Consider the following 12,412-nt stretch of genomic DNA (forward strand, 5'->3'; position numbering starts at 1 on the left):
CAGGGGTGTCAATGTTATATTTTACTACTAATAAAATTTATTGTAAAAAAATTGTGAAAAAAAGTAGCATTCCTTTTGTTGCCCCCCCCCACCAAATCTTTCTAATTCATTTTTTAACAAAATAATATTGCCTACTCATTCATCTTTTGGTTCTCTTCACACCCAAGAAGTAAAATGCTTTGCAAATCGCAGCGTTGATTCTAGCACCTAGACATGTACATCTTGTTGGAAACCCAGGGCAGTCCGTCCCAAAATATGCCTTAATGGCATATTGATTATTTTGAATTAAAGTTACTTAAGAAACAGGCGATGCAGGAAGGACACTTGACCCTCCTCTCTGTCTCCTGAAAGCAGGAAATAAATCTCTGTTATGAAAGGTGCCCTCCTTGTACTGGGAGATAGAAGGACACCCTTATTACCAGAGACAAGGAGCATGTACACACAAATCTTATTACTTTTTTACTAATTTACTACCCAAGCCCAAACTTTAATTAAATTCCTTACTAATTAAGCACCCAACCCTAAGTTTCTTTGTCCTATCAATTCCTTTCAAATTTATTATTTCTTAATCAAAAAAGTATAAAAGCTGCCTGCTTTGACCACTTGTTAGGTCCCACTTTTATGAGACCTCTATGTGCATGAATTAAATTTGTTTATTTTTCTCCTGTTTATCTGTCTGGTGTCAATTTTATTATTAGTCCAGCTACAAGAACTCCAAAGGGGTAGAGAGGGAAAATTTCCCCTTCTCAACAATCTCAAATCCATTGTTTTTTTTCTATTCAGAAGGTAAAAGTGTAGTAAGCAAATTACCAAGTCCAACATAGATAGACCATAATATCTGTGATTTTTTTTCTCAAAAACATATGGGAAAAAAATTCTCATAGACCTCTGCCACCAGGAATCCTGAAAATGAACAAGATAAGGAAAATGACTTCCTCATCAAGCAAAGACAACAAACAGCAAATGCTATTATCCATGAAGAACAAAATCTTTGTGATTTTATATATTTTAATGGAAGAAAGCTAGGACTTGTTTTGTAAGTTGGTAATATTTGTTTTATAACTTGAGACTGCTGATTCGCTAACCTACGACTAAGGTGAAATAGAAAATACACTAAAAGAAATATTCATATAATGTCATTGTTTAGGATCTTCGACTATTAGGCAATACACTTAATGATATCTAAATTGTTTTTAATCCAAACTAGTGGTTGACTGAGTTAGACAACAGGTTTGATCCTCAGGGATATATTGAAATGCTTATATATAGGATCTGAATAAATTCCCAATGTCTACTACCATAATACACTACTTAAACAGCTCATTTAGAATATTATTAGAAGCAATCTTCATTTGAACTTCTTCTTTCAGAATATATGTGCATAGTATATAGTGAGGCATACCTAAACATCAAGAGAATATTGCTGACATTCCAAAATTGTATTTAATTCTTCAAGTCAGTTATGATAATAAAATCAGTAATACAAAACATTCTGCTTTGCCTTCATTCTCTTTTTTTTTTGTTCAATGAAATATTTATTATCTACCATGTGCAAGGCAAATATTCACAGGAGTGACTCTGTGAAATGGTTCCATCATTCTACGTAAACTCTATAGCAGGTTAAAGAGTAAAAGGCAATTTTTAAAAGAGACTTTAGTGAATTAGCCCTTTTCATATCACAGCTATGATGAAACTCAGCAGTTCAGAATACTGGAGGTGGACAAATAAAAGCTGAAAATTTAAAAATAGTCAGGAGAATTTGTAACCAAAACAACTAAGGAAAATTAAATATGTGCTTTTAGGGAAAGGTCTAGAAAATGCAAGCAATATTATTAATGAAATAAAAATATATTTGCCTTCATTCTTAAAAGGTAGAAACGAAATCAATTTTACTTGAAAACTGGCATATTACAATCAAACATTTCCATCCTTTGTGGTGACGAACAATGGTCCAGATTCCTGAAGAGACCATTAGAGAAAACCTAAGCCAACATTCATTTTTACTAAATACATATATTTCTCCTTCAATATCAGAAAAAATATTTATCAGTATGAATGTGTAAATATATTTTAAAAAAATTTATCAGAAGCCTGCTTATAAAACAAGAGGAAAATAACTTTTAAAAAGGTATAAATCTATAAGCATTGATACCGATCAGGACCCTGTGGGGCTCCTGGGCACAAAAGCTTTCTGTGTCCCCCATTTCTTGATTACTGGAAATAGGTTTCATTCAGCCTCCATGACCCTCCCTGAGTTCCAACAAATAGATGCTAATTAGGGAAGGGAAGGGAGCAGAGACAAGGGAGGAACAGTCAAAAGAAACAATAGTGCAGCCTTGGGGCAGGGTTCTGGTCGGGTCTCCCCTCCCCCCCCCCCCCCCCCCCCCCCCGCAAGGGATATACATAACAATATCTTTGAGCTGTTTTGCAGATACTTCTCCCCAACAGCTGGGAGAAGTTAAAGGTATGGTGCCCACAAGCACGTATTTTTCTATATAAACTTTAGGATCAACTTATCTAAGTCCAGAAGAAAATATTACTTATATAGGAATGTCATTTAATTTATTCATTAACTTAAAAACAACAGATACTTTTATGATGTTAAGTCATGCTTTTAGGAACAAAGTAGGTCTTTCCCTTTAATTTTCTTTTGTGTCTTCCAGGAGAGTTTTAAATATAGATTTTGAAAATTTCTTATTAAATTTGTTTCTTGTCTCTAGTGTTGTAAATGGGTATGTCTGATCCATAAAATCTTCTAGCTCATTACCATGAAGTCTATTGATTTTGCATGTAAATTTTATATTCTGCTAACTTACTAAATTATTTTACTGTTTGTATTGGTGTTTGGGTTTGTTAATGTTATTGTTTCTTTGTGGCTTTTTGGGTAAACAGTCATATCTGCAAATTGGGACACTGCTACCTCTTCTTTCAACTGTTCTGCCTTGAATTGGTTTATTGCATCTGGTTGTGATGGCTAATACTCCCAACACAATGTTAAGCAATAGTGAAGATAGCTGAACATTACTGTAACTTTTTCTTTGGTCAGAATGCATCGAATGTGTCCTCATTAAGTAATATGCTGACAATTGGACTAAACTGTATATACATAGTATAACATGCTACCAAGAGTATCCAATGATTCCTTTTTATGCTCAGTATTTTTATCAGGAAAGGGTATTTTATTTTATCAAATATCAGTATCTCACACTTAAATGTAAACAAAAAGTTAAGAACACTAGATAATTTGAAGAATGACTTTGAAAGTAAAAGAGTTCCTCAAAATAAAACAAACAATAAACTAACAAGAAAGCAGGACCACAGAAGACAGGAACAATACAAGAAGCAGAAGAGTATTGTGGGAGAATTATATTGAAAATCTAGAGAAAGTAAAAGAGAAGTGACTCCATTTTCTGAAACAAGATCATGAGGATACAGAAAAATGAGCAAAAAAGGAAGAATAGAATAAAATATTTTATGACATAATATGTCAAAGAAATTACCTCCCTTGAGCCCTTTCTCAGGAAGCTACCAGAGGGTATACTCTGCTAAAAACCAGAGAGTAAACCAAGAAAGATGACGAACAGGATCTATGGCACTAGGTGTCAAACACAGAATACTAGAGAGAGGTCTTTGGAGAGTAGCTGCACATCAGGGTCAAGAACAAGCATTCTAAAAGGTGTCGTGTATAACAGCAGGCTTGAGTTCTCATCTTAACTTTAACTCCTTGGGCCTCTGACAATGATAATCACACCTTATTCTGATGCTCTCTGCTCTTCTTTGTCTCTTTTTCTTTGACTTACACTGTAAATATATTTGTTACCCAGTATTTCATTCATGGCCACATGCTTTACCTGAGGTGCCTCATCTATTTCTCTAGTCACCAACCCTAACAAAGTTTAAGCTGTGTTTTCAAACCTGATATTTTTTCCCACACACATCTCTTGTTAAATTCTTTCAATTCCCATACCCCATTAAGCAAAACATGTAACCAAATCCATCAGCTCTCATACCCCACTTAGCAAAATAAAAGCCTGTCAGACAAATGCCAGCCTCAAGCATTCTTCTCAAAGGGATTCAATTCTTCTTGCCCTCACAAGAGTATAAACGATATTATATACCACTTATTGAAAGTTTACCATATGCCAGGTATAATTCCATGTGCTCTGCATGCAGAACATCTTTTAATCTTTTAAATAAATATTTGATGGGGAAGTTGAGGCTTAGAAAGGTTTAATAATTTACTCAAGTTTACACACACTAAGTGGTGAACTGGGAGTTAAAACTCAGGCTTCTGAATCTAGTACTTGTCCTCATACAGATTTCCTGAATGCCTCATAACCACATTCAACCAAATATTTCAATATCTAAAACCAAAGTGATCAACGACCCTCCAAAGTGGATCTCTTCTCCTTTTTCTCTCAGTTCCTCTCCCAATTTGTGGTATCTATATCTGCCTAGTGTCCCAAAAAAATACCTTGCACCCATCAGATTCATTCCTTGCTCCCTTTTTCCAATCATTAACTAAACCTTGTTGTTTCCATCTATCCAACCAGGTCATCCCCATTTATATCATCCAGGCGCCATATCAGGAGTTTGCCATGGCTTGGTGGAAAGGTTCAGGAAGTGCTTGGAAATGTGGATCTTAAACTCAATGTTACAAATGCATATTTGGAAGTTTGCATACTCAAAAATCATTTTCTCAGTGCTTCCAAAGTGTCAAGTCCAGTTTTAGGTCCTGGGTAGAGGTGATGTTTGAGGACATGAAAGAAGATGAAAGAGAAAGTGTTGACAGAAGAAAAGACTGAGATAATGGATGGTATGACCAACATTGTTTTCAAATCCTTTCTCCCTTCCTTCCTAATTGCCATTCATTCCATCCATTCAACAAATATGTATTGAGTATCACTGTACACCAGGGTGTATGCTCTAGGCTGAGTATATAGTGATGACTGAGTCAAGGTTCAGACCCTCAAGGAGTTCAGTTAATAGATGGATGTAAAATATATGTAAACAATAATTATAATGCAGTCAATAATGGTTCTACATAGTAAATGCTATGAAGAAAGAAACCAGAGGTAAATCAAGGCTGTCTCCACTGATGTATGGTCATCCACACTAGATCACAGGAGAGGCAAAGATCAAGTTAACTCCAGTGCAATTGTACTGGATTACATATACAAAGTACCACTATCATTGTGTGTATGAATGTATCTTCTCTCATTTTTTCTTTGAAAATTGAGATAACTTCCTACCTTCCTCCCTCCTTTCGCTTTCTCTTCCTTCCCTTTCCTTTCTCTTCCTTCCCTTTCCTTTCCTTTCCTTTCTCCCTCCCTCCCTCCCTTCCTCCTTTCCTCCTTTCCTTCCTTCCAACCTTGACGTAACTTTCAGGAGCTGAAAATACTCCTTCCATGAAAACATACTAAAACTAAAATTCTTTTTCATGATTTCTCATGGGAAATTTACCTGTATTTTCCCACCAAACCCTCTCCTTCAATAGTCTTTTTTATCCTAGTAAACAGCCATCCTATCCTTCCTTATGTTCAGGCTAAAATTGTTTTTCTCCACTCTCTCAATCTTCATATCTAGTCCATCAGCAAATCCTGTTATCTGTACTTTCAAAATGTATCCAAACTATGGCCATTTCTCCCCAGGTCCATGGCTACCAACCAAGTCCTAGCTCCACACACACACCCAACCTGGATTATTACACTAGCCTCTAGTTCACCTCTCACTTCTACCTATACATCCTACAGTATACCTTACATTGCTTCTAGCCACTGCTTAAAATTCTCAGCCTCCTAATCTACCATAATGTAGAAGCCAATGCCTTTACGATGATCAATTAGGCCCTACCTGATTTGTCCCCCTAATACCACTTCAGCTGTGGCTCACAGCACTATCCTCTAGTCACTCTACTCCAGCCACCCTGCTGCCCCTCGAACACACACACATTCCCTCCCTCCTCAGGACTTTTATACATGTTCTTCCTTCTGCCTGGAACTTTCTTCTCCATGGCATCTGAATGATGCATTCTCTTCCTTCCTTCCGGTTTCTTATATGTCTCTTCAGAGAGGTCTTCCCAGGATCCACTATAGAAAATAGCAACCCACCCTATTCTTAGTCTTTCCTCATCCTCCTTTATTTTTCCTTTTACTACCAATCACCATCCAAAATTCTATATTCCAGGTATAGAGAGAGAAAACAAGTTGACAAATAAATACAGAGAATGTCAAATAGTTTGCTATATGTTTCCTTGTTTAGTTTAGCTCATCTGGTTCACAGAGCCCTACAATTAAAGGGACTTTTTCTCTTTAATGCTGTGTTCAAACACCTAGAGCACCTGACATGTCATAGGTGCTCAATAAATAATAAGTTAATGAATGTAGACTTTATGTGTATTTCTATAAAAATATGTTTTCTTAAATATAAATTATTATTTATGAAGGATACAAGCTTAATGCAGAGGCATAATATTCAAAATATTTATTCTCTGACTGACATAATAGTTGCAGGTAATTTTAATAGCAGGACCAGTTCTTACAAAAAGTACCATCCATTGACCATGTATTTTGAAAAGATTGGTTTTCTAGGTGCCAGGTGAGCTAAATCAAAGAAGAAAACTTTTAGCAAATTCATCCATAACTCTCATTTGTTCTCATTAAATGACAACTAATATTAAACCATGGGGTGGTTTCACTCACATTTCTAATTAAGGGGTCTGCTTGTCTCCATCCATCAGCTGGCCACAATTCTGGACATGGCTGAAAGTGATTGCTTATTTATTGATCACCTATTTTCTACTATTACTGTTACTTCTCTTTGTACATAGAATTGAGATAGTTAAATTAGGGCTTAAATTAGAATAAGATTAGGCAAAGGACTTTTTCAAACCATACTCTGCCTTTTATTGTGCATGAACTTTACAAATCTGCCTCTAGCTGCATTACAAGAGAGATTTCTACAGCTGAACTTGTATCAATAAATTACTGTTAGATTTGGTCTTAACTCTTTGTGTTCTGGCTACCATGATCATAATTGGATAGAGAATTCTAAGAGGCCAAAGGAACCGAGGTAAGGTCCAAAACATTACCCCTTAATGGAGCACAGAGAAAGAGCCTCAGAATACCACTAAAATAAAATTCTTTGCAGAAGCAAAGTAATGAACAAAAGAAAGATCGAAGGACACTGTATATCCATTGGAAACTTTATATTAGTAAGGAAAACATATTGTTGCCCATGAAATAATTGCAGTGAAAGGAAATGAGGAGATACAGTTGACAGTATGCCTGGATAGGCTATTTTTTTCCAGAACATTGAGCTCAATTATATTAATTGCTTTCCTTATCACCTACCTGCTTACAGAACATAGTTTTAAAAAAATATTCTTTCTACCTATCTACCTGTCTCAGATATCTATGCGAATCAGATATATATTTTTGTGACTTGTAACATGAAAAGAGTATTATAAGACTAAATACAGGTAATATACATATATATACACGATATATATAAAGTATCTGATTGGTAGGTTTTGAGTCTTTTAACACCAGCCCAATTCTATTATTGAATAAAGATCCCTCAAGATAGACCCCAACTTAAATCAAGTATAGTGATTCTCAACTGGAGAAGGAGAAAGATCATTCCCCCTTGAGGATTCATCAAAATCCTAGATGAGGTTTCCTTAAACATTCCCTACTACAGAACCGAAAACCTACAGAAGACCTACAGAATCGAAAACTCTGGCGGTGGGTTCTAGTAATCTATGTTTTAACAAGCCCTCTAGGTGATTCCGATGCAGCGCGCTGATGAGTGTGTGTGCTATCAAACAACTCTACAAAAAATTGTAACCCACTTACATTTTCATTTCAGATCCAGATGTCTATTCCCTAAGTGTAAAGTCTAGGCTTCAGATTCAATTTTGCAAGAAGGATTGGTGGTGGGAGGGCAGTCTAATTGCTCTATCACTGCCTACTGTTTTAGAACTACACATTTTTCAACCAGAAGTTGAATATTAACATGATTAAACTGATATCTCATTCTTGGCCCAACTGGCCCCAGCAACAGTACAATTATTCAGGAATGGCATCGTGCTCTCTCTCACAGCCTCCATTCTCCACTCACACAATCTCCTTGGTCACTTGTCACCTGACAGGCCAAACTTCTTGAAGCATTCCATACTTCGACATGCAATTTTTGTTGCCTTCACCTTTCTTTAAATTGTCTTTGTGTGGACAACCTCAGATTAAATGTCACCTCTTTTCAGAAAGCTGTCCTTCTCTCCAAGCAATCAGTCATTCTTCCTTCTATGTTCCCATGGCACTTCTATTATATTAAAGGCCAAATTTTATTTTAATTATTTGTTTATATCATTGTTTCTTCCTTCAGATGATAATCTCCTAGAGAAGAAAAATCATGTTTATTGTGCCTTTTTCAGGGTACAATACTATGCCTGCCACAGAGTTGGCACTCAATAGATATTCGTTGAATGTTGAAAGGTTATTTTAGCAACCATAATGCTCCAGTGGGACAGTACTAGAGTGCCAGCTCTTCTTCCCAAAATGAAAATAAATCTCTAAAGTCAATATATGTTGTTTTGCTAGAAAGTTATATAGGGCCCTAAGACGGAATAAATCAGATAACTAACGCATCTGCCTGTCAGCTACAGAGAATTGTTTTTTGCTAGCAACAATCATGCTAATTGGTAAATATTTACATTTGCCAGCTGCACATGCTTGCCACTGAGACCACTCCACATTACACAGGTACTGCAATTAACAATTCCATTTCTCTCATATTTCAGAACATAGAGCAAAACATGTATACCTTCTAAAACTAGCTAGAATTATTAAGAGCTCAGTAACAGTGGCTTGATAAAGAACAACATATTTGTAAGAAAGATCTGCAATATAAACAATAAATTATTTGTCTTTCATTGAAAACAGTGAGACCTATCACAATCCAATTTTCCTTTCACTAACTGAATGATATCCTTTGTTACTTGGGTACTTTGCAAAGATTAGATTCAGGAAAACATTCAAGGGAATGGTTCTCAGTGGATTAGGCCGTTAGCATAATTATCTCAATTGCAAACACAAACACATCATTCTAGAAGTCATCTTAACATCTAGTGTAGATGTCAGGGAACCCACATGCCCATAAAGCAATATTTTGTATTTCTCATCAAAGTATTTTAAATCAATATTTAAATTGTCTCTTACACAGAATAATTTGCTTACGACTAGTGGAAATAAAGTTAATATTAATAAATAACAGTGTTCACAACTTACATGATGATACTGAAAATTAGATTACATCACTCACCAAAATCTAGAATGTAAAAGTATTAACATTTAATGTATTAGAAATCGTTCGGAAAGAATTAAAAGTCTTCCTCAACAATGGTTGAGTTTTGGGGTTATTAAACATTCAAAGGTAGGTTAAAGTCTCTGTTGGTATTGCAAGCATTAAATATCTTCTGTTCTCAAGGTTTCAATGAACTCAAAATCCTTCTTCACTTCTCATAAAACCTATCAATTGTGCGACGTATCCCAAGGAAAATGCAGCATTTGGTAGGCGGAACAGTTGTCACAACAGCAACGGATATGGAAATATCATGGGGTTTAGACTCCAGTTTCCTGGGTTCCAGCTTCATCTCTTCCATTTACCTTGAGCAAGCCACCTAAATTTCATTTAGCTCATCCTGAATACTTATCTCACGAGGTCAGTGCAGCAACTAACCATAAAAGCATAACTCAATATCGTTATTAATGTGAGGATATACAGGAACAAAAAGTTCCTAATCTTCACTGTTCCTGAAATGAGGATTTCTATAGTTTCCTGTACCTGTGTTCATCTCTCCAAAACAACTGTAGCAAATAATTCAAGTGTTACCAAAGCCTTATATGGGCTTATTATCATGATCCAGAGACTTAGTTCACTGCCCTTCATCCTCCTAGTGACCTAATTCTTTCTGAGACCAAATAGTAGGGAGAAACAGGAAGCCAGGGACATAGCCGTCTGGGTCTGTTTATATCTACGGTGAACCTTCCATGACACAACAGCTGTGCTCTATTACTGATAGTCAGGCACCTTGTATGGTGGTTATATATAAATTTGTTAATTACATATACATTTAGAACTGACACAGGGGAAAGGTACATACAAATTGTTACCTCTTGCACTGAAACAATGTTTTGCTCCTATGTTCCAGTATCTTCCATTTATATAATGAAACTGTTCATTTAACTTTAAACATATGACATGCTTTCTGTGTATGCCTGTGTATTTGTGTGCATGTGTGTGTGTGTGTGTGTGTGTGTGTGTGTGTACTGAGGGCATGGACTGGCATAGAGAGTGTGGCAACATAATGAAATATAAATACATGTTCTATTCTCCCTGCTCCATCCAAAGAAGGTAGCCAAAACCACGTTCAAGAAAGAAATGAGCAGGCATCCAGAGGAGAATTGCATAAATATATGATTCATTCAATTCAGAAAATATATTACATAATAACAAAATTGGCAATATTTTATGTTTTCTATTCATACAATTTTTTTTTTTTTTTTTTTTTTTTTTTTTTTTTTTTTTTTTTTTTTTTTAAAATCAGATCCTTCATTTTTTTTTTTTTTTTTTTTTTTTTTTTTAAAGGATTTTCTTATTTATTTATTTATTTATTTTTGGCTGTGTTGGGTCTTCGGTTCGTGCGAGGGCTTTCTCCAGTTGCGGCAAGCGGGGGCCACTCTTCATCGCGGTGCGGGGACCGCCCTTCATCGCGGTGCGCGGGCCTCTCTCTATCGCGGCCCCTCCCGTCGCGGGGCACAGGCTCCAGACGCGCAGGCTCAGCAATTGTGGCTCACGGGCCCAGCTGCTCCGTGGCATGTGGGATCTTCCCAGACCAGGGCTCGAACCCGTGTCTCCTGCATTAGCAGGCAGATTCTCAACCACTGCGCCACCAGGGAAGCCCCATACAATTTTAATATATGTTTTCTCACAAAGTAGACATGGACATATAAGGAAAACAAGGCTCAAAGAATTTGAATTTTAGGTGCACCTTTCTTTTTGAAATGACTTCAAGTGTGGATATAATGATTTCTCCTAAGTCTCCATGGTACAGAGCTGTGTAAAGAAGCCTTGTTTACTGACTCACAATTTTAGTGTTAATCTGTATTATACTGTGCTCATTATGCTGGCCAGAACGTAAATTATGGTGAATTCTTGGGAAAAGTACATTACTTCAGTTAATTCCGTCTCACGTTATTGTTATTGTGAAAGGGTGTGCCTGGTCTTTTAGGTATGGGCATATATTGGGTTGGCCAAAAAGTTCATTCAGTTAATGAATACGTCATTCAGTAAAGTTCTTGGTGAAAATGAAGAATGTCTTTTATTTTTACTTAAAACCCAATGAACGTTTTGGCCAACCCAATAGATTGCTGAAACGAAGACATATCATGTGTATCAGTGAAGACATTATCATATCATGAGCCCTTGAAAAGTTCACAGATAAAACCAATTACACATTTCTACTTCATCTAAGTCAAGTATAAAGTTGTCTACCACTTTTGGAAGAATTAGAGAAAGTGAAGTTAGAGGATGGAAATAAAGTTAATCACTAAATCCAGAGTAGGATCAAAACTGTCGCATAACTCATTGGGAGACAGTTTAAATCTTTCAATTGATCTAGTAGTAAATATTTTTTCCCACAAATTGCTTTTTCTCTAGCACAAACATCAAGCAAGTTTTATGACAAAACTATTGTTGGTCATGATTTCAAAAGTGTACTTTCCTTAAATGCTTCTTTGAATGAACCCGTGTGAATGAGCAAGATTTTTATAATGTGAATTATATTTGTGGTACAGTAAACACTAAACATTTTTTTAGGATTATAAAATAGCTATAAATTACAACAAGAGAATATTTACCTTGAATTAATCTTACCTAGAAATGGCTTTGTGTTTATGTGGAGATAAATATTGCTTGCTTATCTTTACAGAATAGATGTGATAAATCACATTCTAGTAAAATTTTTGGAATCAAAGGTTAATAGAAGACTTATTTTGAAAAAGAGATAGAGCCTATTTTAAAATGGTACTGGGAAAGTGAAAAATCAGTTGGATTCACTACAAAGATACATTAAGCTTCAAATGACATAAGGCTATATTTAATCATATTTTCTCCTTAAACTATCCCTTATGTAGCTTTACAAAATAACAAGAAACTTACTTTGCTGTCTCCCTGTACTTTACAAATATTATACAAAAGTGTGTGTGTGTATATATCTCACTGATAAACCTTTTACCTCATCATATTCATTTTTATTGTTGCGGTATGTGCTTCTCTTTGTCCAATTTACCATAGAGACAGATGATAATTTTTCATTGCCTTTTCTCTCTTTTTAAAGCCATCCTCAGCATAC

The 12,412-nt window shown here is 35.7% G+C and overlaps 1 protein-coding gene across 1 annotated transcript in view; it reads right to left on the reverse strand.

The window, feature by feature from the left end:
* The window catches only part of DMD (dystrophin), a 2,123,648-nt gene that overhangs the window by 1,930,389 nt on the left and 180,847 nt on the right, over window positions 1-12,412 (reverse strand). The gene's annotated exons all lie outside the window — the stretch shown is intronic.

Source organism: Balaenoptera acutorostrata, chromosome X, assembly GCF_949987535.1.
Source record: "Balaenoptera acutorostrata chromosome X, mBalAcu1.1, whole genome shotgun sequence".
Classification (NCBI taxonomy): Eukaryota; Metazoa; Chordata; class Mammalia; order Artiodactyla; family Balaenopteridae; genus Balaenoptera; species Balaenoptera acutorostrata.